This window comes from Triturus cristatus, chromosome 4_1, assembly GCF_964204655.1.
Source record: "Triturus cristatus chromosome 4_1, aTriCri1.1, whole genome shotgun sequence".
In the NCBI taxonomy this organism is placed as follows: domain Eukaryota; kingdom Metazoa; phylum Chordata; class Amphibia; order Caudata; family Salamandridae; genus Triturus; species Triturus cristatus.
This window is the reverse complement of record NC_140585.1, coordinates 803,010,009-803,035,095: the sequence shown is the minus strand read 5'-3', so window position 1 is coordinate 803,035,095 and position 25,087 is coordinate 803,010,009. Positions and strand designations below refer to the sequence as shown.

The following is a 25,087-nucleotide window of genomic DNA, read 5'->3' as shown; positions in this document are numbered from 1 at the left end:
CTCCTTGATGATGTCCATACAGTCAGGTGGCAGGCTGAGGTAGCCAAACTCTAGGACTTCAGGAGCCAGATTGCCAGGTTCAGCTGTTGCGGATCTGGGTGCTGAATCTCTCCATGGTTCTGCGTCAAATGCGCGGGTTTGATCCGCAGCCTTTGATGCGGCACCACGGAAAGTTCGAGGAAGGTGGTGTACCATGGCTGGCGTGCCCACGTAGGAGCAACTAGGACGAGTGTCAGGGAATGTTGTCTGAGTTTGCGAGCCACCAGCGGTATCAACGGTGCTGGGGGAAAAGCGTACGCAAATCTGCCGGACCAGTTCATCCATATCGCATTGCCCTGCGACTGCGGATGTGGGAACCTGGCGGCAAAGCTTTGGCATTTTGCGTTTTCGCTTGTGGCGAACAGGTCTATCTCTGGATGACCCCACTGCTGGAAGTACGGCTGGAGTACTGATGGGTGTAACTCCCACTCGTGCATCTGGTGGCTGTGTCTGCTGAGCAGATCCGCCATTTGGTTGTCCTTGCCGGGGAGGTGTTCCGCCATGAGGAACATGTTCCTCTGAATGGCCCACTTCCACATGCTCTGAGCCAGATGAGACAACTGTGGAGAGTGCGTCCCTCCCTGCTTCTGTATGTAGTACATTGCGGTCATGTTGTCCGTCCGGATCAACACGACCTTGTTGCACAGATGTACTTTGAATGCCTTCATGGCTAGGAAGATTGCCATCAGTTCCAGAAGGTTGATGTGCATTTTCTTCTGTTGTGTCGTCCATAGTCCCTGCACTGTGTAGTGGAGTACATGAGCTCCCCATCCCTGGAGAGACGCGTCTGCTGTCAGTACTATTTGTGGAACAGGCTCCTGGAACGGTCGACCCTTGCAAAGGTTTTGTGGATTCCACCAATGCAGAGAGTTGTATGCCCGACCGCTCACCAACACTAGGTCTTTCAATTGTCCTTGAGCCTGATTCCACTGACGTGCCAAGCACTCCTGAAGCGGGCGCATATGTAGTCTCGCGTGTGGGACTATGAAGATGCAGGAGGCCATCATGCCTATCAACTGCATGAACACTCGCGCCGGAAGGGAGTGTTGAGGTTTGAACTTTGAAATCAGCATTTGCATGCTGTTGATTCTCACCAAATTTGGCTGAGCTGTGGCCGCCAGAGTGTCTATAGTCGCACCTAGGTACTGTTGTACGTGTGCGGGCTGTAGATGGGATTTTGGGTAATTTAGTGAGAACCCCAGACTGTGAAGGAGGTGAATGGTGCGGGACATGTGGCTGGCACATTGCTGGGCTGACTTTGCTTGAACGAGCCAGTCGTCCAGGTAAGGGTAGACGTGTATGTGCTGCCTCCGTAGATGTGCCGCCACAGTAGCTAGGCACTTTGTAAACACCCTTGGTGCCGTTGTCACGCCGAAGGGAAGGACTCTGAACTGGTAGTGCTGCCCTTGAACAGTGAACCTGAGGTATTTTTTGTGTGATGGGTGAATGGGTATGTGGAAATACGCATCCTTGAGGTCCAGTGTGGCCAGAAAGTCTCCCTGCTTGAGCAGCGGGAGGACTTGCTGTAGAGTGAGCATGTGAAAATGCTCGGAAAGAATGCATCTGTTTAGGGGTCTCAGGTCTAATATAGGTCTGAGTGACCCGTCCTTTTTCGGTATTAAAAAGTACAGGGAGTACACCCCCGTACCTTGCTCTTGGACGGGTACGACCTCTATTGCGCCTTTTAGAAGCATACTGTGCACCTCCTGCTGTAAGAGCGTTAGGTGCTCTGAGGACATAGGACGGTTTTTTGGAGGTATTGTGGGTGGAGTGGAGGTTAGTTCTAGACAGTAACCGTATTTGTCAATATCTTTGACCCACCTGTCCGTGGTGATGGAGTTCCACGTGGACAGGAACCTTTGTAGCCTTCCCCCGACAGGTGTTATGTGGTCGGGAGGAAGGGAGAGGGCGTCACTGCTTGTTCTTGGGGGAGGACCTGGTGTTGCCGTAGCCGCGTCCTCTGCCCTTTGTACTGGAGCCACGATATCCACCCCGGGTGTTTTTATCGTAGGTGGTTTGGGTATTGCCTTTGCTGTATGTCTGCTGTGACCCCTGCCCTCTACCTGCTCCCCTATTTCCGGGGCGACGAAAGGAGCTGCTCCGAAAGGACTGAGTCTGGAGAGCCCCCATGGACTTTGCAGTGTCTGTGTCCTTCTTTATTTTCTCAAGGGCCGTGTCAACCTCCGGCCCGAATAAATAGTCGGGGTTGACAGGTTGGTTCAGTATATAATTTTGCACCTCAGGTTTGAACCCGGAGATTCGCAACCAGGCATGTCGTCGCAGCATGACGCTTGTGTTTATGGCCCTGGCCGCCGTGTCTGCGGCATCTAGTGCACACTTGATGGAAGCATTTGTGAGTAGCTGTCCCTCTCTGATAAGAATTTCTGCACCTTCTTTGAACTGGTCAGGGAGATGTTGGAGTAGTTGCTCCATTGTATCATAGTGCGCTCTATCGTAGCGAGCGAGGAGCGCTTGAGTGTTGGCTATGCGCCATATGTTGGCAGCCTGTGCGGCAACTCGCTTGCCAGAGGTCTCTAAAACCTTGGACTCTTTGTCCGGGGGAGGAGCGTCACCTGTTGATTGCGAGTGTGCCCTCTTGCGAGCATTCGCAACGACAATGGAGTCGAGAGGTAATTGGCCTCTGATGTAAGTAGGGTCCCCAGGTGCTGATCTGTACTTTTTGTCGATCCTGGGGTTTATCACCCGTGCCCTGGTGTGTTCCTTGAAGATGTCCTTGGCTGGTTTGAGGACTCCTTTCAGCATGGGCAGAGTCTTTACATGCCTTTCCGAGGAAGCGAAAGTGTCCATAAGGAAGTCGTCTTCCACGGTGTCAGAGTGAAGCTGCACGTCATGATTATTTGCAGCACGTTCAATAAGAGCGTTGAACGCTGCAGTGTCCTCTGTCGGAGATGTTTTCGCTCCATAAAGTTGAGGGTCCTGTGCATCTAGAGGTGCACTGGGGTCTGCAGGGTCGCCCCAAGTTTGATCAGGGTCCTGTTGGTCATCAGGGTCCATGTCTCCGTGGTAAGGGACTTGGTCATCCATATAGTCTGCCAACGCATCCGTGTCGGAGTGTGTGGGAGAGAATGATAGTGGGTCTTGGTAGGGCGAGTCGAAAGATTCGCAAAGCACAGGTTCTGAGTCCACAGGCAGATTTCTCTTTAGTGGGATCCTGAAAGGGTCCAAGGGTGGCTCTGAAGTTATCCTCCGGTCATGGATAACCATCCTGCCGGTGTTGGCGTCGATGTAACGTGACGGAGACGTCTCAGCAGGTGTAACCGTGGTGTGGGTGACCCGTGTCCTGAGTTGGAACATTTTCGGGATCGTGGATGGCGGCAGGCCAAAAGTTATGTTGGCTGGCGCCGAAGAGGCTGTTTGAGCTTTTAGTGGGCCGGAGCCCGATGTGTCCTGGAGGACCGCTTGGGTTTTGCTGCTTTGTGCTGCAACGGTTCGCGCGTGAAGCGCTTTCGAGGACTTAGCGCCCAGGGCGGAAATGGCCGTCGACGTCTTCGATGCAGGAGGCTTCGGTGTTGCCGTGGAAGCGACGTGAGACGCAGCAGGTGGTATGACCTTTGGTTTAGGAGTCGATGGCGTCGGCGCCGAGAGACGAGCAGGTTTGATGGCACCGAGGGCCTTTTTCCGAATGCCGACTCCGGCGTCGGCCGCTTCAAGTTCGGCACCGAAGTCTCGCTTGGTGCGCTCGGTGCCGATGCGTGTCGCTGGCGTCGAAGGTGTGGAAGGCCTCGATCCGACTAGCGCCACTTTCGGTTTCGGTTTCATTTGTACCGGTGCAGCTTTCGGTTTCGGTTTGGTAGAAGGGAAACCAGCCGGTGTAGGTAATAATGGCTGCCGCTGAACGTCCGAGGCCGGGCCCGAGGGCGGGGCCGAAGAACCGCGGGATAGGTCTCGGGTAAGGCCCGAAGGCGATCCCTCGACCGGAGCCATAGACTATGGCACTGGGCCCTCGTCAGTCTGAACGGGTAGGCCTTGCTCGTCATTGGAGCTACTCTCTTCGGCCCCTAAGGCCTCACCGTCGTCTCCTACCTCGGCGTTGTCTTCATCTCTGCGAAAGAGTGATTCGTCGACGTCGTCCGAACCGGAGTCATGTTCGGAACCCGGATTGGAGGGTAGGACTTCCAACTCCTCGACATCTTCGGCGTTGAAGATGTCTGCCGGTGCCGCGTGCTGCGCTTCGAGTCTTACCGCTCGACGATTCCGTAGAGTCTTCTTGGAACGGAACCGGGCACAGGCCATGCATGTCGATTCGTCGTGGTCCGGCGACAAGCATTTGTTGCACACCGGGTGGACGTCGATATGGGGATATTTCGCATTGCATACCGGGCACCTCTTGAATGGTGTCCTCGACTCCATCGTCGGTGTCGTCGATGGTCAGGTAAAAAGCGAAAAGTTGTTTCCGAAGTTAGTAAGCTAACAGGTAGGGTCGAAACCGATCGAGTGAACAGTACCGACGCGAACTAAAGGCCTTTTGGCCTCGACTAACTTTTTCCTAACTGGAGTTAAGATAGCACATCCGAACCCAATGGCGGAAAAAAACAATCTGAGGATGGAGAGGATGTCCATGCGCACTGTAGTCCAGGGGAGGAGTCACCTATCCAAGGATACTTCGAAGACTCTTCCAGGACAACAACGTGCAAACATCCGGACCCAACACTAGGCGGCGATCTATGCACAGATATGAATTCAGCAGCCCACATGCCTCGAACGCAATTTTATGATACTGATATCACAGAACGTAAGCAATTAATGACAGCCATTAAGTACCGTCCGACATGGGGTGCAACTGGGGTGTGCTGCTTCTCTGACGCTGTTGTCCACTCGCTGTGGTGAAGGGCGTAGCAGTCTTGACTTATTTGGTGCTCTGACTCAATACAGAGCTCTCGCTAGACACCACAGAGCCACAAGCATTGCCCGTGCAGGCCAGCTACAACGAGTGTTGACCTGACCTCCCTCTACTGCGCTGCCCCTGAGCCACCCTGGGTTTCTCCTCCTGGTTTGGCAGGAGATGGCGGCTGCCTTTACTTTGCGGTGTCTTGTATATCTCCCGGACACAAAAGGGTGCCAACTAAGGGCGCTTCCAAGTCTTAACAGCAGCAACAGTACACAAGACTAAGGGCCAAGAATTTTTGCCAGTGACATATAATGTTGCAAAAATAGAGTTGGGCGAGCTGCGCACAATAAAAGAAAAGGTGCACGCCCACCACTGTTAAAGAAGAAGCGCGGCGTGCCCCACTGTAAAAAAAAAAGAAACGGGAAAAAAACATAGAATGTTGCCTTGTAGTCACTTTTACTGAGCAACGCACGCAAATGGAACCTAAACAATATAAAAAAACACAACTCAAAGTACACAAACAACAGGTCAGGAAAGTGCTTAGCTGTCGTGCCTGCAACACCAGCTACGAAAAAGTAGTTAACAAAACAGTGCTCACAAACTGTAAATAAAACATAGTGATTAAGATTACATTTAACAGGCACTCCTCTTAGGAGGTTACAACAGTAGAAAAGGAGGGACTACTAAACAAATTAAGCAAAGAAAAATAAGCATTTTCAAAACAGTCAAAGGATCCAATTAAACAAGCATTTGCAATGCAATAGGTCTCGCATTATTAAAGTTTGAGCTATTTGGCATTGCTAAATAATGCAACACCAATAGCTCAAACTTTAATAATCCGAGACCTATTGCATTGCAAATGCTTGTTTAAAGGAGGCCTCGAAACGGGTCTCTATCGGGCTCTGTTTTGTCCCCTGGCACAGGTGGTCTGTTTTTTCCCGGACTGCAGTGACAGCAGTCTGCTGTCACTGCAGTCCGGAAAAAAGTGCCAAGGCACAAAACCGAGCCCGATAGAGACCCGTTTCGAGACAGCAGGCACATCGATGTGCGCGTGCTCACACTGGAGAAGTTACGGCATGACGTCATGCCAGGTGAGCACTGTAGGGGAAGGGAAATCATTTTCTCTCTGGATTTCCCTTCTCTTTTTGAAACTCAGGAGCAGCAACATTGTCGTAGTCTGTCACAAGGGCTTTAAGTGGAAGCTTTTTCAATATTAATATACAAGCCATAGTTGCCGCCTATTTATCGTATGCAACTAACAACCATTGACAAAGCCTATAGTCCTACTTGTATCATATATCTGGATGAAATGATAGAAACAGCAAAATAGAAGTCGGGCAGCACACTATGCTAAGCACAGATTTTTAGGTGTTTTTAAGCCACGCCCTTAATTACATTGGCCACACACCTTTGAGAGACCCCCCATTTTTTTCATCTCACTTAAAGCCCTGTCTCAGTTAAACCTTCTCAGATGTCATCACATTCTTTTCTTAAAACCGGTCTTCTCAAAAGTAATTGACCTGTCTCTTTCACCAGTGACTGACCCCTTCGTATCCTCAGGGGGACAGGTTCCCTGCGCCGCCATAAATGAAAGACTTGCAAGAAGCTGGCAATGGTGCACTGCGTGCACTTTTAGCGGACCGTCCTGCTCATAAAGGAAACGTTCTACTTCAGTATGCTTCAAACATTTAGAGCGTTTTCCACACGTACCACACATTACGTATGGTACTTAATTAGTCAACATGGAAGCTTTCTTCCGATCGAATTTCAATCATTCATTTTACTTTTTCATACTCTTTACAAGTTTTTAAAAACATAGGTTTACAAAAACATGCAAACTGTTTTATACATCGTGAATTTCAATAACCGCGTTTTTACATTTTGGAAGTTAGAGTCCAGTGAGGAGCCCTTAGCTGTTTTAATTTTCTATGGTATGTTAATGGCATTCGTATAGCGCATATTCTAGCGCTTTGAGCAATATGATGGCTTTCCAACTGGTTCCGGTGCCTTTGCCGCAGGTCAGACCCTCTTCAGCTTTTGATGATATTTTACTGGTGTTGTGGTCTGGTCGCATTCTCCTTGGCTAGTTGGTGGTGTTTTCTGGTCGCCTTCTGGGTTAGATTGCTTACTTTTTTTTTCTGTTTTATATAGCGCGACCCGAAGGTATTGGACCACATTACATGAGCACCAGTTGCTTTACACAAGGACACACACATTCATTGCTTTGGTAGGCAAGGGTGATTACGTGATTTGCCCAGAATCACTGGATGTTGAGCCGACGACTATATTAAAGTTTATATCACTGCAGGCTGTCATAAATGAAGTGTGCAGTCTTCTATAACCTGACAATGTTTCCCTATTCTTTACAACAATCATCGAACAGTGGAGTATTTGTTCTCACACTGCAGTGCCATGTTTGTCCACGACTTGACTAAGAAGATTAATCGCGTAGATGAAGGCCGGCTCTCAGCCGCTCTTTAAACACCCCCCAGGGCGCGCGACATTGTTCCGCTTGTCATCGGTTCCTCCTTTGCGTGGGAGGCGCTGGACGTATCCTCAAGTGCTCTTGTTCAGGTGTCCTGTTGACAGACCAGTGTGTGCCAGGCTCGGATTGAGTACTTCCTAAGCGTTACGTGTGCACGGAGCAAGCCGTAGTGCGTATGAAACAACCTCTGAATTGTGCCACACACCTGCATAGTCTGTTTATGCGCATTAGGTTACTTTTGTTAGAATTATGAAAAACAGCCAAATAATTGCGGTCACAGTCAACAGCATGACGGTCTTAAAATACAGTGGCTTTGAACATCTCCTATGTATGAACGGACTCGACTTGTTTGAAGCCAACAGCGAACAGCACAGCACCGTTCTAACTATAAATAGGCATTGACAAAGCCAGCAGGCTTGGCTTTCACATGGCAATGCGTGTAAATCGAGGCATTCACTCATTAAAAAAGTAAAAACGAGTTCACAAAAAAGAGATCAATAACATCAGATTAAAGTTAAATCCATAAAAGAAAAAAACGGATTTTTTCCACATGTAGTAACAGCCACTTATCTAATGTGTGGGAACATCTCAGGGGTTTTACAGCAGAATGAAAACCCAGAAGGAAGGGGAGAAAATATTTAGGAAAAGGACTCTGCAATAATAGTATTCTGCACTACATCACAGACACCCTTTTTTTCACTCACACACATAAAAGTTGGGGGGGCTTCTCACTCCTACGGGTGGGTGAGCAGGCAGAGAAAAGGCGGCACACCAGATTCACCACTGTGGAGGTTTACAAGGCATTCCAGGGTTAAGCCTTAATGACAAAAATCTGTACTGGTGGAGGAGGAAGGGGGAGAAGCCAGGTCAGCAGAAGACCAGTGGTGCGCGCGCACCACAGAGGAGCGGGGGTTAGGGAGCGCGGCAGCGAAGCGAACGTGCGCTAGTGCGCGTGCTGGCCACCGACAGTAATGGGTGGAGCAAAGGTGGGACATGCGCCCGCCTTTGTCCAATTGCGTGCTGGCTTTTTTTTTTTTTTAAAAAGCACGCAAAAGCCGATGGCAGCTGCAGAAAGCTGCTCACCCGCACGAGCGTGTGAGCAGCTTTCAGAACCCCAAACAAAACGGCTCTTGCTGCGTGAGCAGTGCTGCGCACTGCAATGCAGGCGCGAGCCCTATAAACAGGGTGGAACATGGGCGGAGCTTAAAGCCGATATTCTGAATTTCAGCAGGACTCGACGAGATAGCGCCAACGCTGCCTAGGCGAGACCAAAAGGGCAGATATCAACAGAGATGAGCAACTATCAAACATGGGAGGTACGGCAAAGGAGGGGTGTCCATATCATAGAACTATGAGAGGCAGAACAGGAAATCCTTTTATTGAGGAGATACAGAGGGCTGGAGTTTGACGGTAGGTTTCTCTCTTTTATTTTCACAGTTTTGGAAAGAGGGAGTAGAAGAGAAGAAAAAGCTCAAACTGTAGCTATTAGAGGGGAGGAAACACTGGAGGCTGGATCCTGATAGAAACTTTGTTTCACTTCCATATACGGGATTCTCAAATCAACTGAGAAATTATGGAAGAGACCGGAAAATGTGGCTTACCCTCTCTGCCTCTCTTCATAGCATGCAGTACTGCAGATTCATATCCTCTTCATACTCAGACGTTTGCAAGTTGTTTTTCTTCCAAGAAAGACTTTTGTGCCACAGGATGCACTGTGATTCCACCATTTGTGCCCATGCACAATGCAAGCTGAAGATGTTACATTTGTTTTTCAGATAACAGGTGGGATAATATGGAGGGTTCAGTGAAGGCAGTTTGGCGCACACACAGAGTGTGAAAAGAGAATTCAATAGTAATAAAAGAGACCTGCAAATAAAGTCACACGCTTCCAGGGATGAGGGTGGGTGCATGTGAATCTACTGCGCGCTACACGCTATGAACAGATGCTTACAGGGTAAGTATAATTTTCCTTCGCAATATGTGTTGCAGATACACACTCTGCATGGACTGTAACGTGGTGTCCCCCACGGTGGCTGCTAGCATGTGGATTATGCAGATGTCTTTAATAAGGTCTTTAAGACTGTTTGGACAAACTTTGCTTTCTGTTTGGCTAAGATATCTACAAAATAGTGCTTGCTGAATGTGTGAGGGGTTGCCCAAGTAGCTGCTTCACATATATCAGCTATCAGGATGATTCTAAGAAGGCCACGGTTGCTGCTTTTAAGCATGTAAAATGTGTCCTGGAGGCAACATGGAGGGCTCTTTTGAGTTTATGACATCAGGTTTGGGCGCATTTAAGTATCCAGCTGGAAAAAACAGCTTTAGAAATAGGTTGGACCTTATGGGGTTTTGCAAAAGCTACAGATGGTTGAATTTGCAAAATGGCTGCATTCTGTCAATTTAGTATATAAGAGCCTGCTTGACATCTAGGGTGTGGAGAGCTGTTTCTGCTATTGTGTCCGGTTGAAGGGAGAAGACTAGCTATGAAAAAAGTAACTTTTCAGGAAAACAAATGTAGAGTGTAGGGCTTATAGGGGGAACCCATGAGCCTGGTAAGGACCACACTGAGACTTAACACCGGAGCAGGGGAACTCTGGAAGGCATGATCCGTTTAAGACCCTCCATGAACACTTTAATTACAGGGATGTGAAAAAGAGAGGATGCTCCCGGTTTTGTATCTGAGCAGCTGTGGCCAAATGCAGCCTTGAGGAAGTGTTAAAAAAGGTCAGATTTCTGCAGATGGGTCAGATAAGAGATGTCCTGGACCGTGGGCTTAAGAGGGTTGATGTGTTAGGGGATGCACAAATGGTGCTCTGCCTCTGCGACTTGTTAGTGTTGGTGCAGACAATACTCCCGGTCCCAACGGAGGTCTGTGTTCACCGACCTGTGGCAAATGAGGGAAAAGGGAACTCCTCTTCCTGGTCAGACTCGGAGGAGAAAATTCCCTCTGGTTTAGGCAATGGTTGGGAGGGCGGAATGCCCAAAGGGCTGGCTCTTCACCCTCTTCGATATTTAGCATGTCTTGGACGCTGTCGGGATTACCATGGCATCTGTTGATGTGCTCAAGCCGCTTGAATGGAAGGTGAGAAAGGTGTCACAAGCAGCGCCATGGTCAGGGGAAGAGGCATAAATTACAAACCTGGTGTCGTTCAGACCATGAGTACTGTGCATGGCACGGAGGACAGTTCTGGAAAGACGACTGTTCCATCTGTGTGCATTCGCTACAAATGAGTCATTGAAAATGAGGGGCACATGGCCACCGAGAGGACCAGAGTCACTAGAAGTGGGAGTCGATAAACTAAGGTCAGTCTCCAAAGGATGTTACTAAAAGTGTAGGCGCCAAAAGCGGTTCAGACTATTAGTATAAAATTTCACCATGTGGGCCAGAAGAACCAAGATGGACACAACGAATCTCAGAGCCCCATCGGTACATATTGACCCACTGGCAGAAAAAAATATTAAGTCGGTGCCCATGTGCACTGCCAGCTAAAGGTGGAGTCACAGTGCCTTCTGTGAAAGGAAAGACTTTCTTTGAAGAAAAAACTTTCAAACATCTGAGCCCAACACTTCTGCATGGACAATGCAGAGCATGTGTAACTACAGCAACACAGGCTATAGCCAAGAACTGGACTTAGACTAAGAATTTGACTACGACTGTGAACTGCACTCTTAATGTGGACTAGTGAAATAAAAAGTAACTTGTTCGGTATGAACTAAAATATCCCTAATATGACAAAATATCAGATTGAAACCGAAATAAACAACGGTTAACTCCAAAAGTTTAATGGTTCAACTCTTTCCTCAAAACAAGTATCAGTCAACCCAATTCTGCAATTCACTAACTCAAGACCAGAGCCGGATCTCAGTCTCAGAGTTACCCCGGCACTTCAGTAACGAGCAGAGTATCATAGGACAAAGTAAGAGAAGAGTTCAGTATTGGCTGGAATGCAGATCCTGCTTTTGGACTAGGAAGCAAGACTCCTTATCCTCTCTTTTAAATTGGGAGATTGTATATTGCTCCCTTTTCTATTAACGCTGCAGTTTCTACCAGAAACGATGGTACTAATGAACAAGCCACTTACCTTCGGTAATGGTCTTTTTAATGGATACCGATAAAAACAGATCCCTCACCTTTATAATATCCCCAAGTGGCAGCCTGGAGCTGTACGATTTTTCAGCACAGCCCCGGCATGCCATCCGGTGGCGTTCTGTGCAAATCTGTGTCGAATCTGCTACTCATTGGAAGTGACAGGCAGAGTTTAAAATAAGCACCATCGAAGTATGAAGTCAGTTTCTTTCATGACACTATCTGTGCCCTTGGACTCTCAGCTCAAAAAAACAATTATCAATGCCAGTGTTTATATATATATATATATATACCAAAGAAAAGGGAGAGTGAGCAATCTGTGATTAGATAGGGTATAAACCAAAAAGAGTGTTAACGAAGGTAAGTGAATTCTGATGGATACTTCAAGCCACATATTCCTCATCTTTAGAATAGACACCAAGTAGTACTTCCCCTGGTTGTAAGTCTGTGGAATGATGTAGACCAAAAAGTCCTGCAGTACCAAATGGCGAACATTTTCTTCCCATCGGACCTGGCTGTCAAGGCAACAATGCTTTTAGAATGAGTGCACTGATTCCCACGTTGCAGCCTGACAAATATCCAAGACAGGTACTCCGCATGCCGGAGCAGTGGTACCAGCCTTGGCCTTTATGGTGTGGGAACTCAACCTTTCTGGGGTCTGCATTTTGGCCAGAAAGAGGGAGGTGTAGGATGGCTATACCGGCAGAGCTTGAAGCTCACTCACGTGAACAGCTGAAGTTATTGAAATAAGGAAGACTGCCTTCAGTGTCAGGAAACAAAGGACAGCTGTGAAACAGCTCAGTAGGGCGGCACATACAAAAAGTAAAAACCAACCTGAGGTCGCCCAGTGGCATCACAAAGGGTATAGGAGGAAACATGTGGATAAACCTTGAGTAATCACATAATAACAGGTGATTTGTACAAGGATGGTTGGTCGGGTAAACGCAAAAGGGCCAAAAGGTAACATTTAACCGTACCCACTGCAAGTCCTTGCAGAGCCAAAGATAAGTCAAACAACAAGAAATACAACAGTTTGGTTTGCAACCGTTCAGTATTACGGGTGCCCCACTATGAAAGAAGCTTGTCCCAACATCCAGCACAAACAGACATTGTAGAAAGACGCCTGGCTGTAAGGAGAACATCCACTACTTCTGAAGTAAGAATGAGACTAGAATCCGGGGCAGAGCTGTAGGTCACCACCTACCCGTGCACAGGGGCTAGTCTTAAAAATCTTTCAGGTCCAGTATGGTGTCTATGGATAATCTAAAGGTGAGGAATCTGCGGTTGGAAGTAGCATTCAGAATGGCTTTGTAATGTCTTAGTGATTATTTTTGTGGCACTGTGTGAAATTCTTTGTAATAGTAGTGTGGCCAGTACTCATTTTTGCTGAGGTTATTGCTACCAACTCACGTGGAAACAATTTCAGTCTTGGTAGTCGGGGGTACAAAAATAGAGTTCTTGGGGCGTGGCTGGAACGGTAAGATGGCGGCCCTACTCCAAGTGAGCTCCTGGCCGGTGCCTAACATGCTCCACCATCCTGACCCCAGCCGGGAGCTCTGTTGACTGAGACCACTGGCACGAATTCCCGGTGGTGCCCGGATTGACCTGCTGCGGAAGGAGCCCTAAGCACGTCCCAGGAGAGCAGCACTGGCTTGGGAACACAGCAGTGTGGGCCGAGCGTCGGCGTGCCCCACCTCCTTCCAACTCCTGTCATCCTGGAGCCGGCTGGCTAAGACGGGAAAGGCCTTTTTGCCAGAGGGATTTTCACTGTGGCTGCCCCTACCTTGCGGTGACGATGGCTGCAGCCATAGTCGGGAGGGGGGCGGCCCATGGCCTGCATCAGCACACACAGGGGGAGGGGGACTTGCTGCTGCCTTCCTGAAGTTGGCAGCATCACCGAGAGGAGGTGAGCCCTACCCAGGGTTGAGAGTGCTGCAGTGGCTGTCTCTGGGTGGCACTTGCATCTAGCTGGCCTCGGACAGTGCTAGCTCTGGGGTACTTGGGCCCACGGGAAACATTAGTAGCAGTGCAGTTCTAACCCCAGGTACTGTACACTTTGTACCCTTGCCTCTCGGGGTCCGTGTGGCCGCTGACTGGGTGCTGCTGGACTGGCTGGGTTGCCAGATCTTCGCAGGAACTGCACCCAGCTGTCTGCAACTACACTTGTGAGGCACTGTATGTGTGTGTGTGTAGGGCTGTTAGAGCAACCTCATAGTGCGGGTCTGGAAGGCCCAGTGCAGAGTTGGTTGTTCTCTAGCAGGACTATGTGGTGGGGGTTGCCCCTAGTGCTGCTTGTGCCACTCCAGTTGGGGGGACTTGAGTTCCCAATTTGATCAGCTCTCACACAGTGGCATAGGATAAACCCGCCATGAGGCAAAGCAAATTGGACCACTATGCCAAATCCGAAATTGGACAACTATGCCAATCCCTGCCACACCCAGACATGGTATCTACCAAAATGCTGGAATCCTCGACCATGGAGACTGTGGCTCAGGGGCAACAGGTGGACAATGCAGCCCTACTGTTCGACATCCTGGAGTCCAGGTTGGCCTTACAGACTAAAATTGCAGAGGCCAGGGCAGACATCTTGCTACTCAGTCATTACTTGCATAAAACGACTGGCTGCGTCACGGAAGCTGAAGGGCACATTTCAACTCTAGAAGGCACAATGCAGGCGTTGCAGCGGACAGTCCACATTCTGCTAATTCTGAGATGGCGCTGAATATCAACGACACGGAGGAATGCGCCAGTCGCAATAATGTTTGATTTGTGGGCTTCCCAGAGGATGCTGAGGAGCCCAACCCTTAGACATTCCTCGAAATCTGGTTATGGAGGCTCCAGCCTACCAAGTGCTCCCCTGCTTTCTCACTACACGGGCACATAGCGCACACTCACGGAGGCCATCGCCTGGGGTCCCATCGAGGGCCATCATTGCCAGACTCCTCAAATATTGCAACCGTGACATAGTCCTACGTTCGTCGTGCCTCAAGTGAGACATCCCAATTGACTCTTCGAAAATCCTTTTTCCCAGACTACACCAGGTCGGTCAAAACCCTAAAGGAAGTACTTTGAGCCGGTTGAGAAAAAGCTCAGTGAAAATGGTCCTGCACTTCCTATTTCTCTTTCCTGCCAGATTGAAGGTGCTCTTTCAATGGATAGCACTATTTTGTGACCACCAACAGCGTGGGAATGGTTGTAAGAGCGGCCTCCACATATGGACCTAATCATATCTCATCCTGGTGTAGATGGTGTCCCAGGAGAAGGGCCTGATTGGTCCATGTAAGGCAGAAACTCTCACAGGCACATGAACATTAGGGGTGGAACCCGGGGATGATGGTCCTGAACAGTCTCTGCATCCCAAGATGCCCAGAGATCACAGCTCTCACCATTTTCAAACGTCAGCAGGGGTCCCTCACAGACCAGGCTATACCTGGATGTGCCAGAACTACTTACCCAGACGACAATTTGGGCCACAGTGAGTGGGAGCCAAGGCGCACCCATGTTTTATTGTCTGTTTACTCCGGGATAGTTAGCAATGTTTGACGGGCGACAGATGGTTCCAGGAGGGAAGTGTAGGGTGTAGGGAGTGGGGCAGTCGGGGATAAATGTGAGGTTTTCATTATCCCTCTTTGAATAGTTTTGCATTGCTCACTGTTTCCCTTTTCGCAAGGTACATGCAATAGAACACCACGAGTAAAGGTTACACATGTCCCAATTATTATTCTCACTTTCCCGATGGGCCCAGACGTTAAATATTATCCTGGAATGTTCAACGGCCTACTTGACAAAATAAAGAGAGGAGCTGTCCTGATACAAGTAAAACAGCAGGCCTGGCATTTTAATGCTCCATGAGACCAACCTAATGGGAGACAACTGCCCCTTCCTTGCCCACCATGGCTACACAAGTGTTCCACGCCGGCTTTATTAGGGGAGTTAGAGGAGGAGCAATACTGTTGCATCACTCATGCCATTTTGTCGTTGTTGCCTCTCATTGGGACATACAGGGATTATATATCCTCCTGGAGGGTAAGCTAGAAGGACAACCGTGGACCATAGGCAGTATCTATACCGCTAGCGTTAGGGACTGCCACGGTGGCATATTTTCCAGAAAACTACTGTAGACATAACCGGGTACCCTCATACTAAGTGGAGACTTCAATGCCATTATGGACAGAACACTCAACACATTCTCTGCAAATCCTTCCTTTAGCACCCTGAGATGAGCTCACTACCTAGGCTTGGTGGACAATGGGCTTAGATGGCACCACCGGGACATTGCATTCAAACATTGCTCTGCCTCTCATAAGACGCATTCCCGTCTTGACTTTTTCTTTATGCCCACAGACTCCATACCACTCGTCCACCCCACCCATATCCTTCCCAGGGGACTGTCCGATCACGCCCTAGTTGAGATGCAGTTTGCACACAGAGGCAAAGGGAGTTTGGAGAATTAACACCTGATGGCTTAGAAAGGACTTCTTAGTAGACCTCTTGAGAGCTGTCATTAAAGAATATTTTGACTTAAACCAACACACTGTGGCCTCCTCTGTGAGTCTATGGAAGGCATTCAAGGTGAAGCACTGGCGGGCACAAACGTGATAGGGAATGGGACATTACATTCCTAGAATCCAAGATACTTGCACTTGAACAATATGCCAGGGGAAAACCACTGGTGTCTCACATGCAAAACAAAGATGATCTCTGTGAGACACAGAGGTGCAGATTCCTGGATTTGGCCTGCATGGCCACCTCCCTATCGTATTACCAGCTCTATGAACATGGCAATAAGGCTGACAAATTGCTCTATTGGTTACCCCGGAAACAAGAGGGGCTCGCATTGTCTCAGCCATTCAGACTCCAGAGGGACATGATCCCACTGAAATCGTAGACACATTTGCAACATACTATCGCTCACTTTATAGCCACAAACCTTCCCCATTGCTAGAACATACTCACCCAATAGCTGCAAGCCTCCCAACCTGCCCATTGTCACACTCTCAATGAATACACTATACAAACCATTTACACTAACTGAGGTGCAAACCGCCATTTATGCTACGTGGTCAGGGAAAAAACCAGGCCCAAATGGCTTCCAGACTGAGTTCTTAGAGAGATTCTCCCCCTCCTAGCCCACCACCTGCTCCCCCAGTACGGGCTGGACTGTTCCCATGAGGCACAGTGTCAAGACTGATTTGCATATGGCCAGATCTAAAGTCGGGTGGCATGGTGAGCAAAAGAATGATGGATTTAACTCAGATCTCTTGACTGGGGGTGAATGTTTTGATTTGTTCTGCATTCCGTCCATCAATTTTGTGTCTTTTGCTTTCTCCCCTTTATTGATGAGCCAGGCCATACAAGACCTTTGCCCCTGATCTTCGGTCCGCCACTATTACCACCCTCCTTAAGCCAGGTAGACCATCAACGCTCTGTGCCTCCTACCAGCCTATTTCCTTGCTTAATATTGAATCCAAAATCTTGGCACAAATATTCGCCACACAGTTAATTGTCTTAGTCCAAACACTGATCCACGAGGATCAAAATGGCTTTATGCCTGGCAGGAACACACACCATTGTCTACGTCGACTGACCGCTTATCAGGCCACTGCCCTCCTCATCATAGATTATGAAAAAGCATTTGACAAGGTCCATTGCCATTCTTATTTCAAATACTCGAACAAATGAATTTTGAGCCCTGATTTCTTGCTCTAATTGAGACATTATAAGATCGCCCTACAGCGAGGGTCTGAGTCAATCTTCATATACCTACAGGTGCAACATGCCCTTGATATGTATAAAGAGCTCCTTCTGAAGTTCCCAGAGGCTCAGCTCCTGGAGGTGAAAGTGACAATGAGTTTTTTGGGTCACCACAGAATTTCCAGACTATACCGATCACTTCTCATTAAGGTGAAGTAATCGGTATAGTCAGGAAATGCCCTGGCATTAGCCCCAGACCCTCTCACAAAAGCTCAGAGAAAGTTGGACGTCTGATTTAGGAGCGCTAGATGATGAGGACTGGTGGATTGCAAAGATGGTGTTTCACAGACTGGCCATACCCTCTAATCTCCAGCTCATTACATTTTTCCATTTTCACCGAATATTTTATAGCCCAGATGGGCTCAGGAGGATGGGGTTTGCAAGCTCACCTAGTTGCGGTGATCCCATAGGATCCTTCTACCATGTTATTTGGTCTTGCCCGGTTATAAAAGTCTACTGGGCCTCAGTGCACGCACAGATTACAAGCACATTGCAGGTAGTGGCGGAGCTAGAGTAGTACTTATTGGGATAATGGATGGGTCAGTTGAAACTATGCACCATAGGCTGTTTGCCAGTATTGAATATCTGGTAACTAAACAAGACATTGCCCAGCGCTGGGGTGTCACCAAATCTGCCCCTATTGGCTACTTGGAGGAAATGTATGAACACCGGTTATAATGCTGAAAGGGAGATATACAAGTGGAGAGGCTGTGCCAAAAAGCAAGTTAAAGTTTGGGGGGCATGGTCCCCATAGAGTGGGCATTTTCGCTTTGATAGGATTCTGCTGCAGTTGATATTGGTAGGTTTGGCATGTCTGAGAGAGCGGTCATGGAGTTGGTGGAGAGCTATGTGATATATCCCTGCGAGAAGGGATATTGTTGTGGACCAGCCAATAAACTTTGCAGTCTCTGCTCATCCAGTTTAGAACCAAACAAATATTCCAACACATTATGTCCAATAACGTCTGTTGTGACGTTGGTTAACTCCTTTTATGAAATGAGGTAGGCTCTGTTTTATTCACTGGATTTTCAACAGTTTATTTCTTTTAAAACATTTTCATCACTTATCTTCACATTATTTCAAAATTTCTTTACCATTTTGTATATATATATCTTAAGACTCACAACACCTTAGGAAAAAAGATTCCCTTTGTTAGGGAAAATTAAATTCAAAAGCTCCATTTCTAAATTAATTGAAAATATCAATAGAATAAATCAAACCAACAAAAGAAACTTAGATTTTAACAAAGAGAAATGGAAATTCCAAACAAATAATTGCAGCACTTCAAAAAGATTTAAAATTGTCCCTACACAAAATACTACCTATCTTGAAACTAAAATTCGAATCTATAGCCTAACTAGGAGGCTGCATTGGAAAACGTTTTTCCAAGACCAACCTGAGACTATCCAGCCTACGCACCACCCATACAAGACCTCTAGAATAAAGGATTTTCCAGTGGTGAATTATACCTTTGTTAGCAGCAAGGCATTTCTTCTAATGACCACACCAGTGTTGATTTTTCTAACTGCAGTTTCAGCTCTATTTCCAGGCCTTTGAATGCTAGCATTGTGATAGTTTAGCCTTACCAGACAATGCCTTGGGCCTTCCTTGCTATGGCAGATATTCCATCTTCTCCCATTGGTGGATTGGTGGAGAGGTGTGGCTCACTGGTTAGAGGCGGCAGATCCGCAAGCAGAGAATCGGCCAGGGACCAGGGTTCAATTCCCGACGCGGCAGGGTTGTGGACCAAGGTCAAAACGGACTTGATAATTCTCGCCTCGGTACCTACTCTAACCAGGAACACACTCGGCAACTCTGGGCATTAAGCTTGCCTCATCTCCACAACGGCCCCCCACATTCGCCGGGGATGCCTGGTTTCACCTTGGAGATACCCTGGAGGTACCATCTCACAGGGATAGCCAGGACGGGTTCCCCAGCGGTCTACAGCGCCACGACGCCTCAGGGCAGCAGTGCGCTTTACAAGACACATACATTTACATTTACATTGGTCAATGTTATGCAACTTACGCGCTATTGCGAATTAGCAAAGTGCCATTGCCTTGAGGCCTCTGCAGCAACTCTTTCCCTGCTGCATTTAGCATTCTGCATGTCTTGCCTGGCAGTAGAGCGCTGTTTTTGTCCTGCACAAGAGCTTGTTTCCTACTGTGTGGAGAACTAAACTAGGAAACCTGTTGGCACATGACTTCTAATGTAAAGTAGGTTGTGTGTGGCTGGCTTAAACTTTCTCTTCATCCTAGGGGATGCCACCCAGGTCTTTACTGAGTAGGTTAAGCACAGTTTCGAGCATGGGTAGTGATTGGTAATTTTCTCGGTGCTCTAGATAAGGTTTCGATTAGAAAAGTTTCTTCTTCTATTTGAACAGTAACTCCGTGATGGTGTGTAGCCCTATGATTAATGGCATGGTTATCTTGATGTTCCATCTAGAGGGGATGCTTTGACTGGATTAATGTCAATGTCAGCTTGTCATTCTAGTTTGTTGAGGGGATGAGGAACCTCTCCCACTTTTTATCTTTCTTTAGTTCTATTAGTTGGTAATTTTCTATATCCTCATTGTCCCAGTCTCATTCTGTGTCTGAATGTGGATCCCTATATGGTGCTTGAGAAGGTGGTGAGCAATCAGTGTTTCTGGCTTGCATTTTATAGGTATAGTGTAAGCTCTATGTTCAGGTACAAACGCCTTCTCAAAGGTAAGGTTATAAGGCTATAGTTGTACCCCACCTGTCTTTGTGGTGATTGTGCTATAACGTGTCATGCATCAGGATCTATATGAATCTCTTTGTGTAATGTTGGATTCTGGTGTTGCTTTAGCTGATGACTCTGTGTGTTGGTGCTGCCTCGTGTTTCAAGGTCAACAATTGCTTGGCTCTGAAACATTTTTCGATTTCAAGGTCAAAGGTGGTGATGTGGCTCTTGAATTCTCTTGGTTTTGAGAATCATCTATGTTTTCAAGGTTGACATTCCTCAATGCTTTTGTTGGTGCTCTTTACACCTCAAGGTCGATCTTCCTTTCAAGGTCAATCGTTCATGAAGGCATTTCCTCTCTTTGAGGCTATTTCAGTTCCTGGTGCCAAATTCATTTTGAGGTAGACCCTCTAAAGGTCATCTCTCCTTTAAGATCAAAGTCTTTGTCACAACCCTCTAAAGACTGTATATGGTCTCTGCTTCTGTGCATCAAAACTGATTATTCTAGAAGGCTCAATGTAAAACCCCACACCCAGTTGTAGCCACCTCAATTTCTTCAGCAAAAAAATGCATTTGTTTGTCCCAAAAGTCCAAAAAGTTTTCAATGTCCTGAAATGTTCTTCTCTGGTACATGTATTTTTAATTCCTCCGCTGTCAAGCTGGTCTGACTGTGCACCTTGACAAACAATTGAACCAGAAACAATTACAACATAAACCAACTTATAATTGCCCAGACTGCACACGTTATATCTCACGGCCCTTGAGGAGGCTACCCTGCCCGCCTCCATGAGAGAGGCCTACCTGATCTCTTTACCCAAGCCAGGACGTGATTCTACTAACCTGGGGTCCTATCGCCCCCTCGCCCTCCTCAACACCGATTATAAAATTCTGGCCAAAGTCCTGGTGGAGCGGCTGGCCCCCACTGTACCTGTGCTGGTGCATAGGGACCAGAATGGGTTTGTGCCGAAGCGCAGCACCTTGCTTAATCTCCGTCGGTTCTTCCGCGTTGCCGCACATGGCGCACATCATTGGCCGCGAGCGGGCTGTTTAGTATTGGACCTTGAAAAGGCCTTCGATTGCCTTGAATGGGAGTACCTGGTGGCAGCGTTGTCGCATTATGGACTAGGCCTCGGGTTCCTTCAAATGGCGGCACTTCTTTATAAGAATCCTGTGGTTCGGGTGAGAACTGACCCATACATTTCTGATGCCATCTCAGTCGGCCGTGGTACCAGGCAGGGGTGCCCTCTCTCGCCTCTCCTCTTTGCGCTTGCCATAGAGCCGTTAGCGGCCACCCTACGGAAGGTTTTGACGGACGGCATTCCCATGGGCGACGCAACGCACCAGGTCTCCTTATATGCGGATGACCTCCTAGTCTTCATTAAAGACGTGGCGAACATCTCCGGGGACCTAGAGCGAATCCTAACGGACTTTGCTGCGCTATCCCGGTTGCGGGTGAATGCGGCCAAATCGTGCCTTTACCCGTTCAGCGCTGATGCTCTGGATCCCCAGTATCACCTGGGGGTGAGCCCGTCAAGTGGCAACCGGACACTTTTCGTTACCTGGGCATCCAAGTGTATAGGCAACCAGCTGACCTGGTGGAGGGCAACCTGGGCAGGGCGGTAACGGCGATTAGGGCCCAGATGCGTTTCTGGGGTACCCTCCCTCTCGCGGTCACAGGACGCATTGCCTTGGTCAAAATGGTGGCTCTGCCCAGGCTCCTCTACTATTTTGCTAACCTGCCGATCTACATCCCGGCCTCCTTCTTTGCCACCCTGGAGCGCTCACTCCAGGACTTTGTGTGGGGTACTGCGCATCACAGAGTGGCACTAGCGAAGTTATACATTCCTACGGGTCAAGGGGAACTCGCGATGCCGTGCTTTGCGCACTATTACATAGCAGCGCAGCTGCAGTGGGTGGCCAGGTGGTTGGCCGATAGGGAGAGTGATGATACGGCGTCCGCGGGGCCACCTCTCCCCCTGGCGGATATCATTGCGTCGTTCCACCCGACGGCCAGAGTGGTCAAGCCGGGTCCCCTCCTTGTGGCAGTGGCCTACAAATGCTATCGGCGTGCCCTTTACTTGACCCGGTCGAGTGTCCCTTACGCTCCCGCCATGCCGATTGAGGGTTCTCCTAGTGGGCAGGGGATACTGCGCTCGACAGAACTTACGGAATGGCACGCGGCGGACATCTGCACATTGGGGGACCTCTACCGCGATGGTGCGCTTATCCCATTCTCCCAATTGGTGGAGGAGACGGGGTTACCAGTCGGCCAATTCCTTTGTCACCGCTCGCTGGTCACGACGTTGACGAGCCGGTGGGGGGCTCTTCAGGAAGAACCGGCACAGCACCTCATGATGCAATACCTCCATGTCATGGGACGGGGCAGTCACATGATCCGTTGGTTCGCGGCCTCCCTGCGTACACAGGTGGCGACCGACCTGTCTCCTTTGCGATGTAAATGGGAGGCGGACTTGGATCGCCCCATGGCTGACAAGGAATGGAGGGATGCGCTACGGGGGCCAACGCGGGTTCCCAGAAACTTGCGGTTTCGCCAAATTCAATACTTTATACTACACAGAGCATATCTCACTCCTGACTCTATAATTCGATATTTCCATCGCGCGGATGCAGACTGCCCACGCTGCAAGGCTCTGGATGCTGGGCTGGTGCACATGTTGTGGAGTTGTCCGGTGCTAGAATCGTATTGGCGGACGGTGCATGGAGCGTTAAGTAAATGTGCCGGCCCACTGGTGCCGCGGGAATGGCCGGCCTGCTTGCTGCACCTGTGTCGCAGAACTCCCCCCACGAAGGTTGCCTCTCGCTTCTTCGACCTGGGTTTGGTGGTGGCAAAGCGGTTGCTCACCAAGCGCTGGAAGGCAGCTGAGCCCCCCCGAGCACAAGCTTGGCGGAGTTCCCTACTGGTGTGGGCGGGGGCGGAGGGTACGGGCCTTTTGCGGGAAGAAACGTTGGGCCTCAGGCGCACGCCTATAGCGAAACAGTGGGGCACACACTTGCAGATCCTGATGCAGCTGGATGGGGATGCCCTGGGGCTCTGTGGGACGAGCACTGTGGAGGCACTCCCTGAGGAGGGGGGGAACGGAGGTGAGTCCCGGGGGTCCAACATGGGGGCTGTTGCGGAGGCCCTTACTGAACCGGGGACGTGTGCTGACACTGAAAATTGCCATTAATGGATTTGTTTGTACTGGGGGGTGGGGAGCGGGTGGGTGGGGGGGGGTGGGGAGCGGGTGGGTGGGGGGGGGGGGGGAGTCGGGCCGGGAGAGGTACCTTGGGGATCATATGGTAAAAGACCGAACCCGCTGCTGCTGTTGTGCTGGGGCCTCTGTTGTTTTGCCTCTTTCTTTTTATTGTTTCATGGAACTGTTTAGATAAGGGCGGTGGGCCGGAGACCCACAAAATTTATCTTGCTTAGCACATGTGGGCAGCGCTTGACCCTGTTGTTCGCCATGCCCACAACTGGTGGGGACTAATCAGAGTGACTGATTCATTGCCTGTGTGATATTTCATATATACCATGTGCTATGTCTATATTAACGAAATGCCAATAAACAGATTTCATAATAATAAACCAACTTGTAATATTCTGAATTCAACACTAGGTGATATGAGAGTGCAGAGCATACGAACAATCAAATCACCCTCACTTGCAATTATGGAAATATGAGCTGGTGGTGACGTATAACAAAGCGCACCACACAAAAATAAATGATTATCTGAATTGCATATAATGCAGGTCTATGACCAAGGGAGTACATGCCACATTACTATCACCTAGGAAAAACCCCATCCAGAACACAGGGCACCAGGAAACCTTTGCCACTACAAACGTGTGCAGCAATGAAATGCACAGTACATATGGAATAAATAAAGAATGCAGCTCGACAGGGACATAAGGTCAGCTCTCCAAGATGGCGATACAAAACAGGCCGCATCAGGGTTCATTCCTAGCTAATGCTTTACAACATGGGAACATCTTTACAGGGGCCATCTTAGTGCATCAAAGTATAAAGAGCAAACAGACTGCCTGAAACACAAATTATGTGCATATTATTCAGATGACTAGTATTGCAGGGACCTTATGTACTGATTTCAAAGAGACGTGACTATAACAGACACAACGTAAGACAAACTTTGGCATGAAGGTACTAATGAAAGTAGGACAGCTTAAAGACAGTGTGCACCAAGCAGCTAGGAAAACTGGAAAAGGTAAGATTTGCAAGCATTATGTCTAATGCAAATAGTACTTTTGGTGTGTTCTACCAGATGTCATTAGCCAGAGGTAGATACACTAAAGTTATCCATGTTTCTAGCAAGCAAATATTTTACCTAAAAAATATGTTTTCTTCTTAAGTAGACTTTTTTTTAATGTATCTGTATTTTGCAAACAATGAAATAGACAGCACTGAGATGATACCATCATCATCATCATCATCATCAGGCAAATTTCACATATGGCATTATGTATTCTCAAACGGTCAACTTCATTTCCCCCCCACCTTCTTGAGGTATTCTTAAGAAAACTATTGTACAATGAAACAGGTCCACATTAAGACTCATGATGAACAGTAGCACCATTTGATGTGTACTACACTCAAGGTGCTGCCTCCTTCACATACATCCCATCCCCTATACTCATAACCTCCTATTCCTCAAACCAAAACAGAATTTCCCAGATAATTGTCTCGAACCACAAATATTAAGAGAGAAGGCTAACAATAAAATGTATGCAGATTCATATAGCATGCACACAACTGCAAAGCAACTGAGTGCTACACGGACATTCAGAGTAATAATCAGAAGCACAAATACTGGAAGATAAGCCATGCTTTATAATAGGCACGCTCTCTCGGCAAGTCTTTTAAATTGCTTAATAGTGCAGTTACTATTATTTTGGGTGACTCCATAAAAGACTGTGTGTAAAGATGTATTTGAGATTTGAATGATCAAACTTGTCCCTCTTTTTAAGCAACAAGTCTAGTGCAAATATGGCAAGACACTGTAGATGAATGCTTGGAACAGCTTTTCTCTGATGAAACAGTAGCGACCACTAAGGAATCAAATCTTAGTGGACCAAGACTTACTTCATTATGGGATAAGCTTCTGGGCAAGTGGTTGCAGTATGAGACTCATGCTTCAAATCCTGACAACTTAC

General features: G+C 48.3%; 1 protein-coding gene across 2 annotated transcripts in view; it reads right to left on the bottom strand.

Moving 5' to 3' along the window:
• XPOT (exportin for tRNA) overlaps positions 1 to 25,087 on the bottom strand; it is a 464,061-nt gene that overhangs the window by 158,282 nt on the left and 280,692 nt on the right. The gene's annotated exons all lie outside the window — the stretch shown is intronic.